Below are 11,270 nucleotides of genomic sequence, written 5' to 3' on the forward strand. Positions count from 1 at the left end.
CCACCTTAAAAGTATAATTAGCAAGCATGGTGGAAATTTCAGCTTCGGTATCTTTCTTTTATTTGTAACAAATTCTCTTCATGTACTTAGCATAAGGATTCATTTTTGAGCATATCAGTCAAACGCATACGTAAGAAGATAGGTCTAATCATTTCAGCAAAGCGCTCAAAATCCTCATCATCCTCTTGGATGGTTTAGGAGGAAAAGGCATGGTTTCTGAACCCATGGTTCTCTTTCCTTACCATGCTTCCTAGCAACAAAGTCTCTCTTATCATACATTGATTCTTTGATTGTGGGTTATCAAGATCAACAGCAGGTTCAATCTCTATTCATTGTCATTACTAGGTTGAGCATCAATAACATCATCATTAACATTATTACTAGGTTCATGTTCATTACCAGATTGTGTTTCAGCATCAGAAATAGAAATATCATTAGGATTCTCAGGTGTGTCAATAACAGGTTCACTAGAAGCATGCAAAGTCCTATCATTTTTCTTTTTCTTCCTTTTAGAAGGACTAGGTGCATCAATAATATTTCTCTGAGAATCTTGCTCAATTCTCTTAGGATGGCCCTCAGGATACAAAGGTTCCTGAGTCATTTTACCACCTCTAGTCATAACTCTAATAGCATTATCATTCTTCTATTATTTAATTCATTAAGCAAATCATTCTGAGCTTTAAGTACTTGTTCTACTTGAGTGGTAACCATAGAAGCATGTTTACTAATAAGTTTAAGTTCACCTTTACACTAACATCTCCAAGTGATCACATAAGCATTAACATAGTTTCTTTTAATGGAGCATGGTATAGTTGGTACTCCGGGATCTCCTAGTTTCTTTGGTATTCCACCTTTAAAAGTATAATTAGCAAGCATGGTGGAAATTTCAGCTTCCGGTATCTTTTTTTTGTAACAATTTCTTTCATATACTTAGCATAAGGATTCATTTTGAGCATATCAGTATACTAGAAGATAGGTCTAATCATTTCAGCAAAGCGCTCAAAATCCTCATCATCCTTTTTCTTTGGATGGTTTAGGAGGAAAAGGCATGGGTTTCTGAACCCATGGTTCTCTTTCCTTACCGTGCTTCCTAGCAACAAAGTCTCTCTTATCATAACGTTGATTCTTTGATTGTGGGTTATCAAGATCAACAGCAGGTTCAATCTCTACTTCATTGTCATTACTAGGTTGAGCATCAATATGAACATCATCATTAACATTATTAGGTTCATGTTCATTACCAGATTGTGTTTCAGCATCAGAAATAGAAATATCATTAGGATTCTCAGGTGTGTCAATAACAGGTTCACTAGAAGCATGCAAAGTCCTATCATTTTTTCTTTTAGAAGGACTAGGTGCATCAATAATATTTCTCTGAGAATCTTGCTCAATTCTCTTAGGATGGCCCTCAGGATACAAAGGTTCCTGAGTCATTTTACCACCTCTAGTCATAACTCTAATAGCATTATCATTTTTCTTACTATTCAATTCATTGAGCAAATCATTCTGAGCTTTAAGTACTTGTTCTACTTGAGTGGTAACCATAGAAGCATGTTTACTAATAAGTTTAAGTTCACCTTTAACATTAGCCATATAATCACCCAAGTGTTCAAGCATATCAGCATTGCATTTTAATTCTCTACCAAAATAAGCATTGAAGTTTTCTTGCTTAACCATAAAGTCATCAAACTCATCCAAGCATGGGCTAGCAAACTTAGTAAATGGGATTTCAGCTTTATCATATCTATAGAGAGAATTTACCTTTACTACCTGTGTCGGGTTATCAAGACCATGTATTTCTTCAATAGGTGATGGATTAAAACCATGTATTTCTTCAACAGGCGGTAAATTAAGACCATGTATTTCTTCAATAGGAGGTAAATTCTTAACATCTTCAGCTTTAATACCTTTTTCTTTCATAGATTTCTTTGCCTCTTGCATATCTTCAGGACTGAGAAATAGAATACCCCTTTTCTTCGGAGTTGGCTAGGAGTTGGTTCAGGAATTGGATCAGGAAGTGTCCAATTATTTTCATTAGTCAACATATTATTCAATAGAATTTCAGCTTCATCTGGTGTTCTTTCCCTGAAAACACAACCAGCACAACTATCCAGGTGGTCTCTGGAAGCATCGGTTAGTCCATTATAAAAGATATCAAGTATTTCATTTTTCTTAAGAGGATGATCAGGCAAAGCATTAAGTAATTGGAGAAGCCTCCCCCAAGCTTGTGGGAGACTCTCTTCTTCAATTTGCACAAAATTATATATTTCCCTTAAAGCAGCTTGTTTCTTATGAGCAGGGAAATATTTAGCAGAGAAGTAATAAATCATATCCTGGGGACTACGCACACAACCAGGATCAAGAGAATTAAACCATATCTTAGCATCACCCTTTAATGAGAACGGAAATATCTTAAGGATATAATAGTAGCGAGTTTTCTCATCATTAGTGAAGGTGGCTATATCATTTAATTTAGTAAGATGTGCCACAACAGTTTCAGATTCATAGCCATAGAAAGGATCAGATTCAACTAAAGTAATTATCTCAGGATCAACAGAGAAATCATAATCCTTATCAGTAACAAAGATAGGTGAAGTAGCATAAGCAGGATCATATTTCATTCTAGCATTCAAAGTTTTTTGTTTCAGCTTAGCTAATAATTTCTTAAGATCACTCCTATCATTGCAAGCAAGAAAATCTCTAGCAGTTTCTTCATCCATAACATAGCCCTCAGGCACAACAGGTAATTCATATCTAGGGGGAGATCTTCATCATCACTTTCATCAATATTATCAGTTTCAATAATTTCATTCTCTCTAGCCCTAGCAAGTTGTTCATCAAGAAATTCACCAAGTGGCACAGTAGTATCAAGCATAGAAGTAGTTTCATCATAAGTATCATGCATAGCAGAAGTGGCATCATCAATAACATGCGACATATCAGAATTAATAGCAGAAGCAGGTTTAGGTGTCGCAAGCTTACTCAAAACAGAAGGTGAATCAAGTGCAGAGCTAGATGGCAGTTCCTTACCTCCCCTCGTAGTTGAGGGATAAATTTTTGTTTTAGCGTCTTTCAAGTTCTTCATAATGATAAGTAGATATAAATCCCAAGTGACTCAAAGAATAGAGCTATGCTCCCCGGCAACGGCGCCAGAAAATAGTCTTGATAACCCACAAGTATAGGGGATCGCAACAGTTTTCGAGGGTAGAGTATTCAACCCAAATTTATTGATTCGACACAAGGGGAGCCAAAGAATATTCTCAAGTATTAGCAGCTGAGTTGTCAATTCAACCACACCTGGAAACTTAATATCTGCAGCAAAGTGTTTAGTAGCAAAGTAATATGATAGTAGTGGTAACGGTGATAAAAGGTAACGATAGCAAAAGTAATATTTTTGGTGTTTTGTAGTGATGATAACAATAGCAACGGAAAAGTAAATAAGCGAAGAACAATATATGGAAAGCTCGTAGGCAATGGATCGGTGATGGAGAATTATGCCGGATGCGGTTCATCATGTAACAGTCATAACCTAGGGTGACACAGAACTAGCTCCAGTTCATCAATGTAATGTAGGCATGTATTCCGAATATAGTCATACGTGCTTATGGAAAAGAACTTGCATGACATCTTTTGTCCTACCCTCCCGTGGCAGCGGGGTCCTATTGGAAACTAAGGGATATTAAGGCCTCCTTTTAATAGAGTACCGGACCAAAGCATTAACACATAGTGAATACATGAACTCCTCAAACTACGGTCATCACCGGTAAGTATCCCGATTATTGTCACTTCGGGGTTAACGGATCATAACACATAATAGGTGACTATAGACTTGCAAGATAGGATCTAGAACTCTCATATATTGATGAAAACATAATAGGTTCAGATCTGAAATCATGGCACTCGGGCCCTAGTGACAAGCATTAAGCATAGCAAAGTCATAGCAACATCAATCTCAGAACATAGTGGATACTAGGGATCAAACCCTAACAAAACTAACTCGATTACATGATAAATCTCATCCAACCCATCACCGTCCAGCAAGCCTACGATGGAATTACTCACGCACGGCGGTGAGCATCATGAAATTGGTGATGGAGGATGGTTGATGATGACGATGGCGACGGATTCCCCTCTCCGGAGCCCCGAACGGACTCTAGATCAGCCCTCCCGAGAGAGTTTAGGGCTTGGCGGCGGCTCCGTATCGTAAAACGCGATGAATCCTTCTCTCTGGTTTTTTCTCCCGAAAGTGAATATATGGAGTCCAGGTTGAGGTCGGTGGAGCGTCAGGGGGCCCACGAGGCAGGGGGCGCGCCCAGTGGACAGTGGGGCCCCTGACGTGGATCTTCCTTCCATATTCATTATATATTCCAATAATGCTCCGTTGATTTTCAGGTCATTCCAGAACTTTTATTTCTGCACAAAAATAACACCATGGCAATTCTGCTGAAAACAGCGTCAGTCGGGTTAGTTCCATTCAAATCATGCAAGTTAGAGTCCAAAACAAGGGAAAAAGTGTTTGGAAAAGTAGATACGACGGAGACGTATCATCCACCCAGATGTGTATTAAAGTTGCCACCTTAAGTTGAACCATTAATTAACAACTCACATCTGTCATGGATACACTCAAACCCAAACCACATCTATGAGCATAGCATGGCAATATAAGCATAACGCAGAAGTAACTCCCAAGGGTTTGATAATAAAATAGGTAATAGGTTCTACCTCATTATCTACTCCCAGACCCACATGTTAAGAGATCCTACTCATGCAATGTGTGAAAGTTGAAAGTAATGCATAAAAACTGGGTGATAAAGGGGTATGATCAAAGTCTTACTTGCCTTGCTGACGATCTGCAAATCCTAAAGACTCGTGGTAGCACACTTCGCACTCCGGGTGTTCTATCGCAAACAAACAATAGCACACATAAGCAATCAAGCAAAGATGCACGAGTAAATCTTAGATAAACCGGAAAGTTCAGCTGAAGAACTCCTGTTTGCAAAAAGAATCAAATCAAACGGAGCAACGAAACTCAAACTGCGAAAGAAACAAGATCCGATTCTAATCTAGACTAAAGTCAAATTTTACAGTACCAAAATCTTGTTCAAGTTGGTTAAACAGAAAGAGGGCTTCGAGACGAAGATCTAGGCACTTGAATCGTCTGATTCCGATAAATGAGCGAAAAGATAAACTAAAACAAAAAACAGGGCAGAAATCGTGATCAAAAATAATCACAGAAAAACCCTGGAAAAAGAAAACCGACGAACAGGCTAATGAACGAACGTTCGCTGTCTGCGGTTAACGGGTGAAAACCGTTCGTTAAAACGAACATACGAACGGGCGTTCACTAACTAACTAAACCGGGAAAAAACCAAACCAATCTATTAAAAACGGATCTAGGGTTTTTACCGGAAAAACCGAACCGGCGAAGAAAACCGGCGGCCGCGGCGGTGGCGAAATCCGGTGAACTCCAGCGAGCGGCACGGGCGGCGCGGCGACGGCTGGTGCGGCGGCGGCACTAGGCGGCGGCGGCGGCTGGTGGCTTAGGGTTTCGGGCGGGGCGCTGGGCTGCTGGGGTCGGGCCTCCCGGCTTATAAAGGCCGGCCGGGCCAGGAGTCCTAGGCGGACACGACCCAGTTAGGTCGGGTTACTTTTTTTTTAAATAATTCTACGCAGAAAAACAAAGAAAAGAAATACTAAACAGACTCCAAAAATCCTGAAATAAATTTTCCCCGTCCTCTAAAAATACGGCGGACAAGGTGAACATTTATTTGGGCCTCTAATGAAATTTGAAAAACGCATATTTTTCCCAATTCAAATAAAATAGCGATAAAACCCCAAATAAAAATACAAATTGATTTTAATATTTTTCTTCCAACATTTCATTTATTTTTCCTCCAATTTTAATATGAAATATTTTGGGGGGAGAAAAATAATTAAAACCAAAGTGATCCTTGTTTCAATATTTGATAAAACTCAAATATGAGAACGAGGGAAAATCCCCAAATCTTTTCGAGGGTCCTTGAGTTGCTTAGGATTTCGAGGATCACAAGAACGAAATGCAATAAAATATGATATGCATGGATGACCTATGTATAACATTCCAAATTGAAAATTTGGGATGTTACAGTTGATATCCCTGAGAAGTGGTTTAGATATCACCCACCTATTAAAGAAGAAATTAAAGAACCTGAACTAGCTAAAGAAGAAACTATACTTTATAATGTTGATCCAATTGTTCCCATTGCTTATATTGAGAAACCACCTTTCCCTATCAGGATAAAGGAACATGCTAAAGTTTCCACTGTGGTTAATAAAAGTTATATTAGAACACCTAAACCTGATGAACAAATCAAAGTAGAACCTAGTGTTGCTATGGTTAAGGATCTCTTGGAAGAAAATGTAGGTGGGCATGTTATTTACTTCTTTAATGAAGCTACTAGAATTGTCAAACATGATAGAATGGATAATCATAGACCCGTTGTTGGCATGCCCGTTGTCTCAGTCAAAATAGGAGATCACTGTTTGTTGGGGAATGTAGCATCAATTTCAAAAAAATTCTTACGATCACGCAAGATCTATCTAGGAGAGGCATAGCAACGAGAGGGGGAGAGTGTGTCCACGTACCCTCATAGACCGAAAGCGGAAGCGTTAGTTTAACGCGGTTGATGTAGTCCAATGTCTTCACGATCCAACCGATCTAGTACCGAACGTACGGCACCTCTGAGTTCAGTGCACGTTCAGCTCGATGACGTCCCTCAAACTCTTGATCCATCAGAGGGTCGAGAGAGAGTTCCCTCAGCACGACGGCGTGGTGACGGTGATGGTGATGTGCTCCGCATAGGGCTTCTCCTAAGCACTACGACGCTATGAACGGAGGAGTAAACTATGGAGGGGGCACCGCACACGGCTAAGAGAAAAAATGATGTGCTTTGGGGTGCCCCTGCCCCCGTATATAAAGGAGGGGAGGAGGAGGCGGCCGACCAGGAGGGGCCTGCCATGGGGGGAGTCCTACTAGGACTCCACTCCTAGTAGGATTTGGCCCCCTTTTTTCCTTTCTTACCAGAGGGGAAAAGGGATGGAGAGGGAGAGGGAGAGGGAAAGGGGGACCGCGCCCCCTCCTCCTTGTCCTATTCAGACTCCCTTGGAGGGGGGCGCACGCCACCCCTCGCGGCTTCCCTCTCTCTCCCCTAAGGCCCATGTAGGCCCAATACTTCCCGGGGGGTTCCGGTAACTCCTCGGTACTCCGGTAAAATACCTGAACCACTCAAAACCATTCCAATGTCTGAATACTACCTTCCAATATACGAATATTTACCTCTCGACCATTTTGAGACTCCTCGTCATGTCCGTGATATCATCCGGGACTCCGAACAAACTTCGTTCACCAAAACACATAACTCATAATATAAATCGTCATTGAACGTTAAGCGTGCGGACCCTACGGGTTCGAGCACTATGTAGACATGACCGAGACACATCTCCCGTCAATAACTAACAACGGAACCTAGATGCTGATATTGGTTCCTACATATTCTACGAAAATCTTTATCGGTCAAACCAAAATAACAACATACGTTATTCCCTTTGTCAGCGGTATGTTACTTGCCCGAGATTCAATCATCAGTATCATCATACCTAGTTCAATCTCGTTACCGGCAAATCTCTTCACTCGTTCCGTAATGCATCACCCCGCAACTAACTTATTAGTCACATTGCTTGCAAGGCTTATAGTGATGTGCATTACCGAGAGGGCCCAGAGATACCTCTCCGATACTCGGAGTGACAAATCCTAATCTTGATCTATGCCAACCCAACAAACACCTTCGTAGACACATGTAGAGCATCTTTATAATCACCCAGTTACGTTATGATGTTTGATAGCACACAAGGTGTTCCTCCGGTGTCAGGAGTTGCATAATCTCATAGTCAAAGGAATATGTATAAGTCATGAAGAAAGCAATAGCAATACCTGACTCTTTAACTTCGTCGAGTTTCCAATCTTTAGAGTTGCGTTTAATTCTTTCCAAAAGATCCCACCGGAAATCAGCAGTCCTCTTCTTAAATGAACCAGCACAAGAAGTATCAAGCATGGTTTGATCACTACGAGAAAACCGAGCATAAAAATTCTAGATAATAATTTCTCTTGGGAGTTCATGATTGTGGCATGAATATAACATTTACTTAAGCCTCCCCCAAGCTAGAGCGATACTTCCTTCACGAGGCCAAAAATTATATATATAATTCCGATCACGATGAACTAGATGCATAGGATAAATTTTTTGGTGGAACTCCAATTCCATGATCCAATATCATCACATAGCCTATACCATGCCAATGCTTTTCCCTTCAAAGATAAAGGGAAAACCTTTCTCATAACTTCATCTCCGGGTAAACCTGCAAGCTTAAACAATCCACAAATTTGTTCCCCATATATCAAGTGCATATCAGGATGTTCAGTTCCATCTCCTGCATAAGGATTAGCTAGCAATTGTTCTATCTTACCCAAGGGAATTTCATATTCAATATTTTCAGTAGGTGTAGTAGGTTGAGGAGTAGCTTGTAGGATCTAGAAGTAGATGTGTCTAGAGGGGGTGATTAGACACTTAGTGCTAAAGTTGCAATTTTTAGGCCTTTTTGGTTTGAGTGGAGTTTTAGGCACAATTTCAACATACACAATACATATCAAGCAAGCATGCAAAGAGTATATGAGCAGCGGAATGTAAAGCATGCAACTTGCAAGAATGTAAGGGGAAGGGTTTGGAGAATTCAAACGCAATTGGAGACACGGATGTTTTTCCCGTGGTTCGGATAGGTGGTGCTATCCTACATCCACGTTGATGGAGACTTCAACCCACGAAGGGTAACGGTTGTGCGAGTCCACGGAGGGCTCCACCCACGAAGGGTAATGGTTGCGTGAGTCCACGGAGGGCTCCACCCACAAAGGGTCCACGAAGAAGCAACCACCCACGAAGGGTCCACGAAGAAGCAACCTTGTCTATCCCACCATGGCCATCGCCCACGAAGGACTTGCCTCACTAGCGGTAGATCTTCACGAAGTAGGCGATCTCCTTGCCCTTACAAACTCCTTGGTTCAACTCCACAATCTTGTCGGAGGCTCCCAAGTGAACACCTAGCCAATCTAGGAGACACCACTCTCCAAGAAGTAACAAATGGTGTGTAGGTAATGAACTCCTTGCTCTTGTGCTTCAAATGATAGTCTCCCCAACACTCAACTCTCTCTCATAGGATTTGGATTTGGTGGAAAGAAGATTTGAGTGGAAAGCAACTTGGGGAAGGCTAGAGATCAAGATTCATATGGTAGGAATGGAATATCTTGGTCTCAACACATGAGTAGGTGGTTCTCTCTCAGAAATATGAGTTGGAAGTGTAGGTTGTCTGATGGCTCTCTCCACATGAATGAAGAGGAGGTGGAGGGGTATATATAGCCTCCACACAAAATCCAACCGTTACACACAATTTACCAATCTCGGTGGGACCGAATCAACAAACTCGGTCGGACCGAAAAGGTAAACCTAGTGACCGTTAGAGATTTTCGGTGGGACTGACATGCAACTCGGTAGGACCGATATGGTTAGGGTTTGGCATAACGTAATCTCGGTGAGACCGATTACACAAACTCGGTGAGACCGATTTGGTAATAAGCTAACCAGAGAGTTGGTCAGGCAAACTCGGTGGGACCGATTTGCTCTTTCGGTGAGACCGAAAAGTTACAAAAAGGAAACAGAGTTTACATTGCAATCTCGGTGGGACCGATTCGCTCTTTCGGTGAGAGACCGAAAAGTTATGAAAGGAAACAGAGAGTTTGCAATCCCATCTCGGTGAGACCGAGATCCCTATCGGTAGAACCGAATTGCTAGGGTTTGGCAGTGGCTTATGACAAGTGAAACTCGGTGGCGCCGGATAGAAAGAATCGGTAGGACCGAGTTTGGCTTAGGGTTTAGGTCATATGTGGAAGTGGGAAAGTAGCTGAGGATTTTGGAGCATATCATTAAGCACATGAAGCAAGAGGCTCATTAAGCAACACCTCATCCCTCCTTGATAGTATTGGCTTTTCCTATGGACTCAATGTGATCTTGGATCACTAAAATGTAAAATGAAGAGTCTTGAGCTTGAAGCTTTAGCCAATCCTTTGTCCTTAGCATCTTGAAGGAGTTCCCACAACCTTTAGTCCATGCCACTCCATTGTTGAACTTATCTGAAACATGCTAGATAGAAATGTTAGTCCAACAAGAGATATGTTGTCATCAATTATCAAAACCACCTAGGGAGCACTTGTGCTTTCATAGCTAATTGTGGTTCCGGACGAGGTGAAGATACCCCAAACAAACTTCTCAAAGGATTGTTTTCCATAGTAACAAGTGACAATAAATTTCAGCACACTATATAAATGTTTCCTTACCAAATTCCACTTACCGAAGGCGCTTCACTCTCCGGCAATGGTGCCAGAAAATAGCCTTGATGACCCACAAGTATAGGGGATCAATTGTATGTCTTTTCAATAAGTAAGAGTGTCGAACCCAACGAGGAGCAGAAGGAAATGACAAGTAGTTTCAGGTAAGGTATTGTTTGCAAGTGCTGAAATTGTAAGTAGCGAGTAGTTTGATAGCAAGATAATTTGTAACGAGCAAGTAATGATAATAGTAACAAAGGTGCAGCAAGGTAGACCAATCCTTTTGGCGAAGGACAGACCAAAACGGTCTCTTATGATAAGCAAAGCGTTCTTGAGGGTACACGGGAATTTCATCTAGTCACTTTCATCAAGTTGGTTTGATTTGTGTTCACTACTTTGATAATTTGATATGTGGGTGGACCTGTGCTTAGGTGCTGTTCTTACTTGAACAAACCTCCTACTTATGATTAACCCTCCCACAAGCATCGGCAACTACGAGAAAAGTATTAAGAATAAATTCTAACCATAGCATTGAACTTTTGGATCCAATCGGTCCCTTACGAAATAGCACATAAACTGGGGTTTAAGCTTCTGTCACTCTCACAACCCACCATCTAATTGCTACTCCACAATGCATCCCCTTAGGCACAAATATGGTGAAGTGTCATGTAGTTAACGTTCACATGACACCACTAAGGGAATAACGACATACATACTATCAAAATATTAAACACATATCAAGTTCACATGATTACTTGCAACATGATTTCTCCTATGACCTTAAGAACAAAAGTAACTAATCACAAATGATAAACATGTTCATGATTATAAGAGTATTAAATAGCATAATGGATATGAA

Source organism: Triticum urartu, chromosome 7, assembly GCF_003073215.2.
Source record: "Triticum urartu cultivar G1812 chromosome 7, Tu2.1, whole genome shotgun sequence".
In the NCBI taxonomy this organism is placed as follows: Eukaryota; Viridiplantae; Streptophyta; class Magnoliopsida; order Poales; family Poaceae; genus Triticum; species Triticum urartu.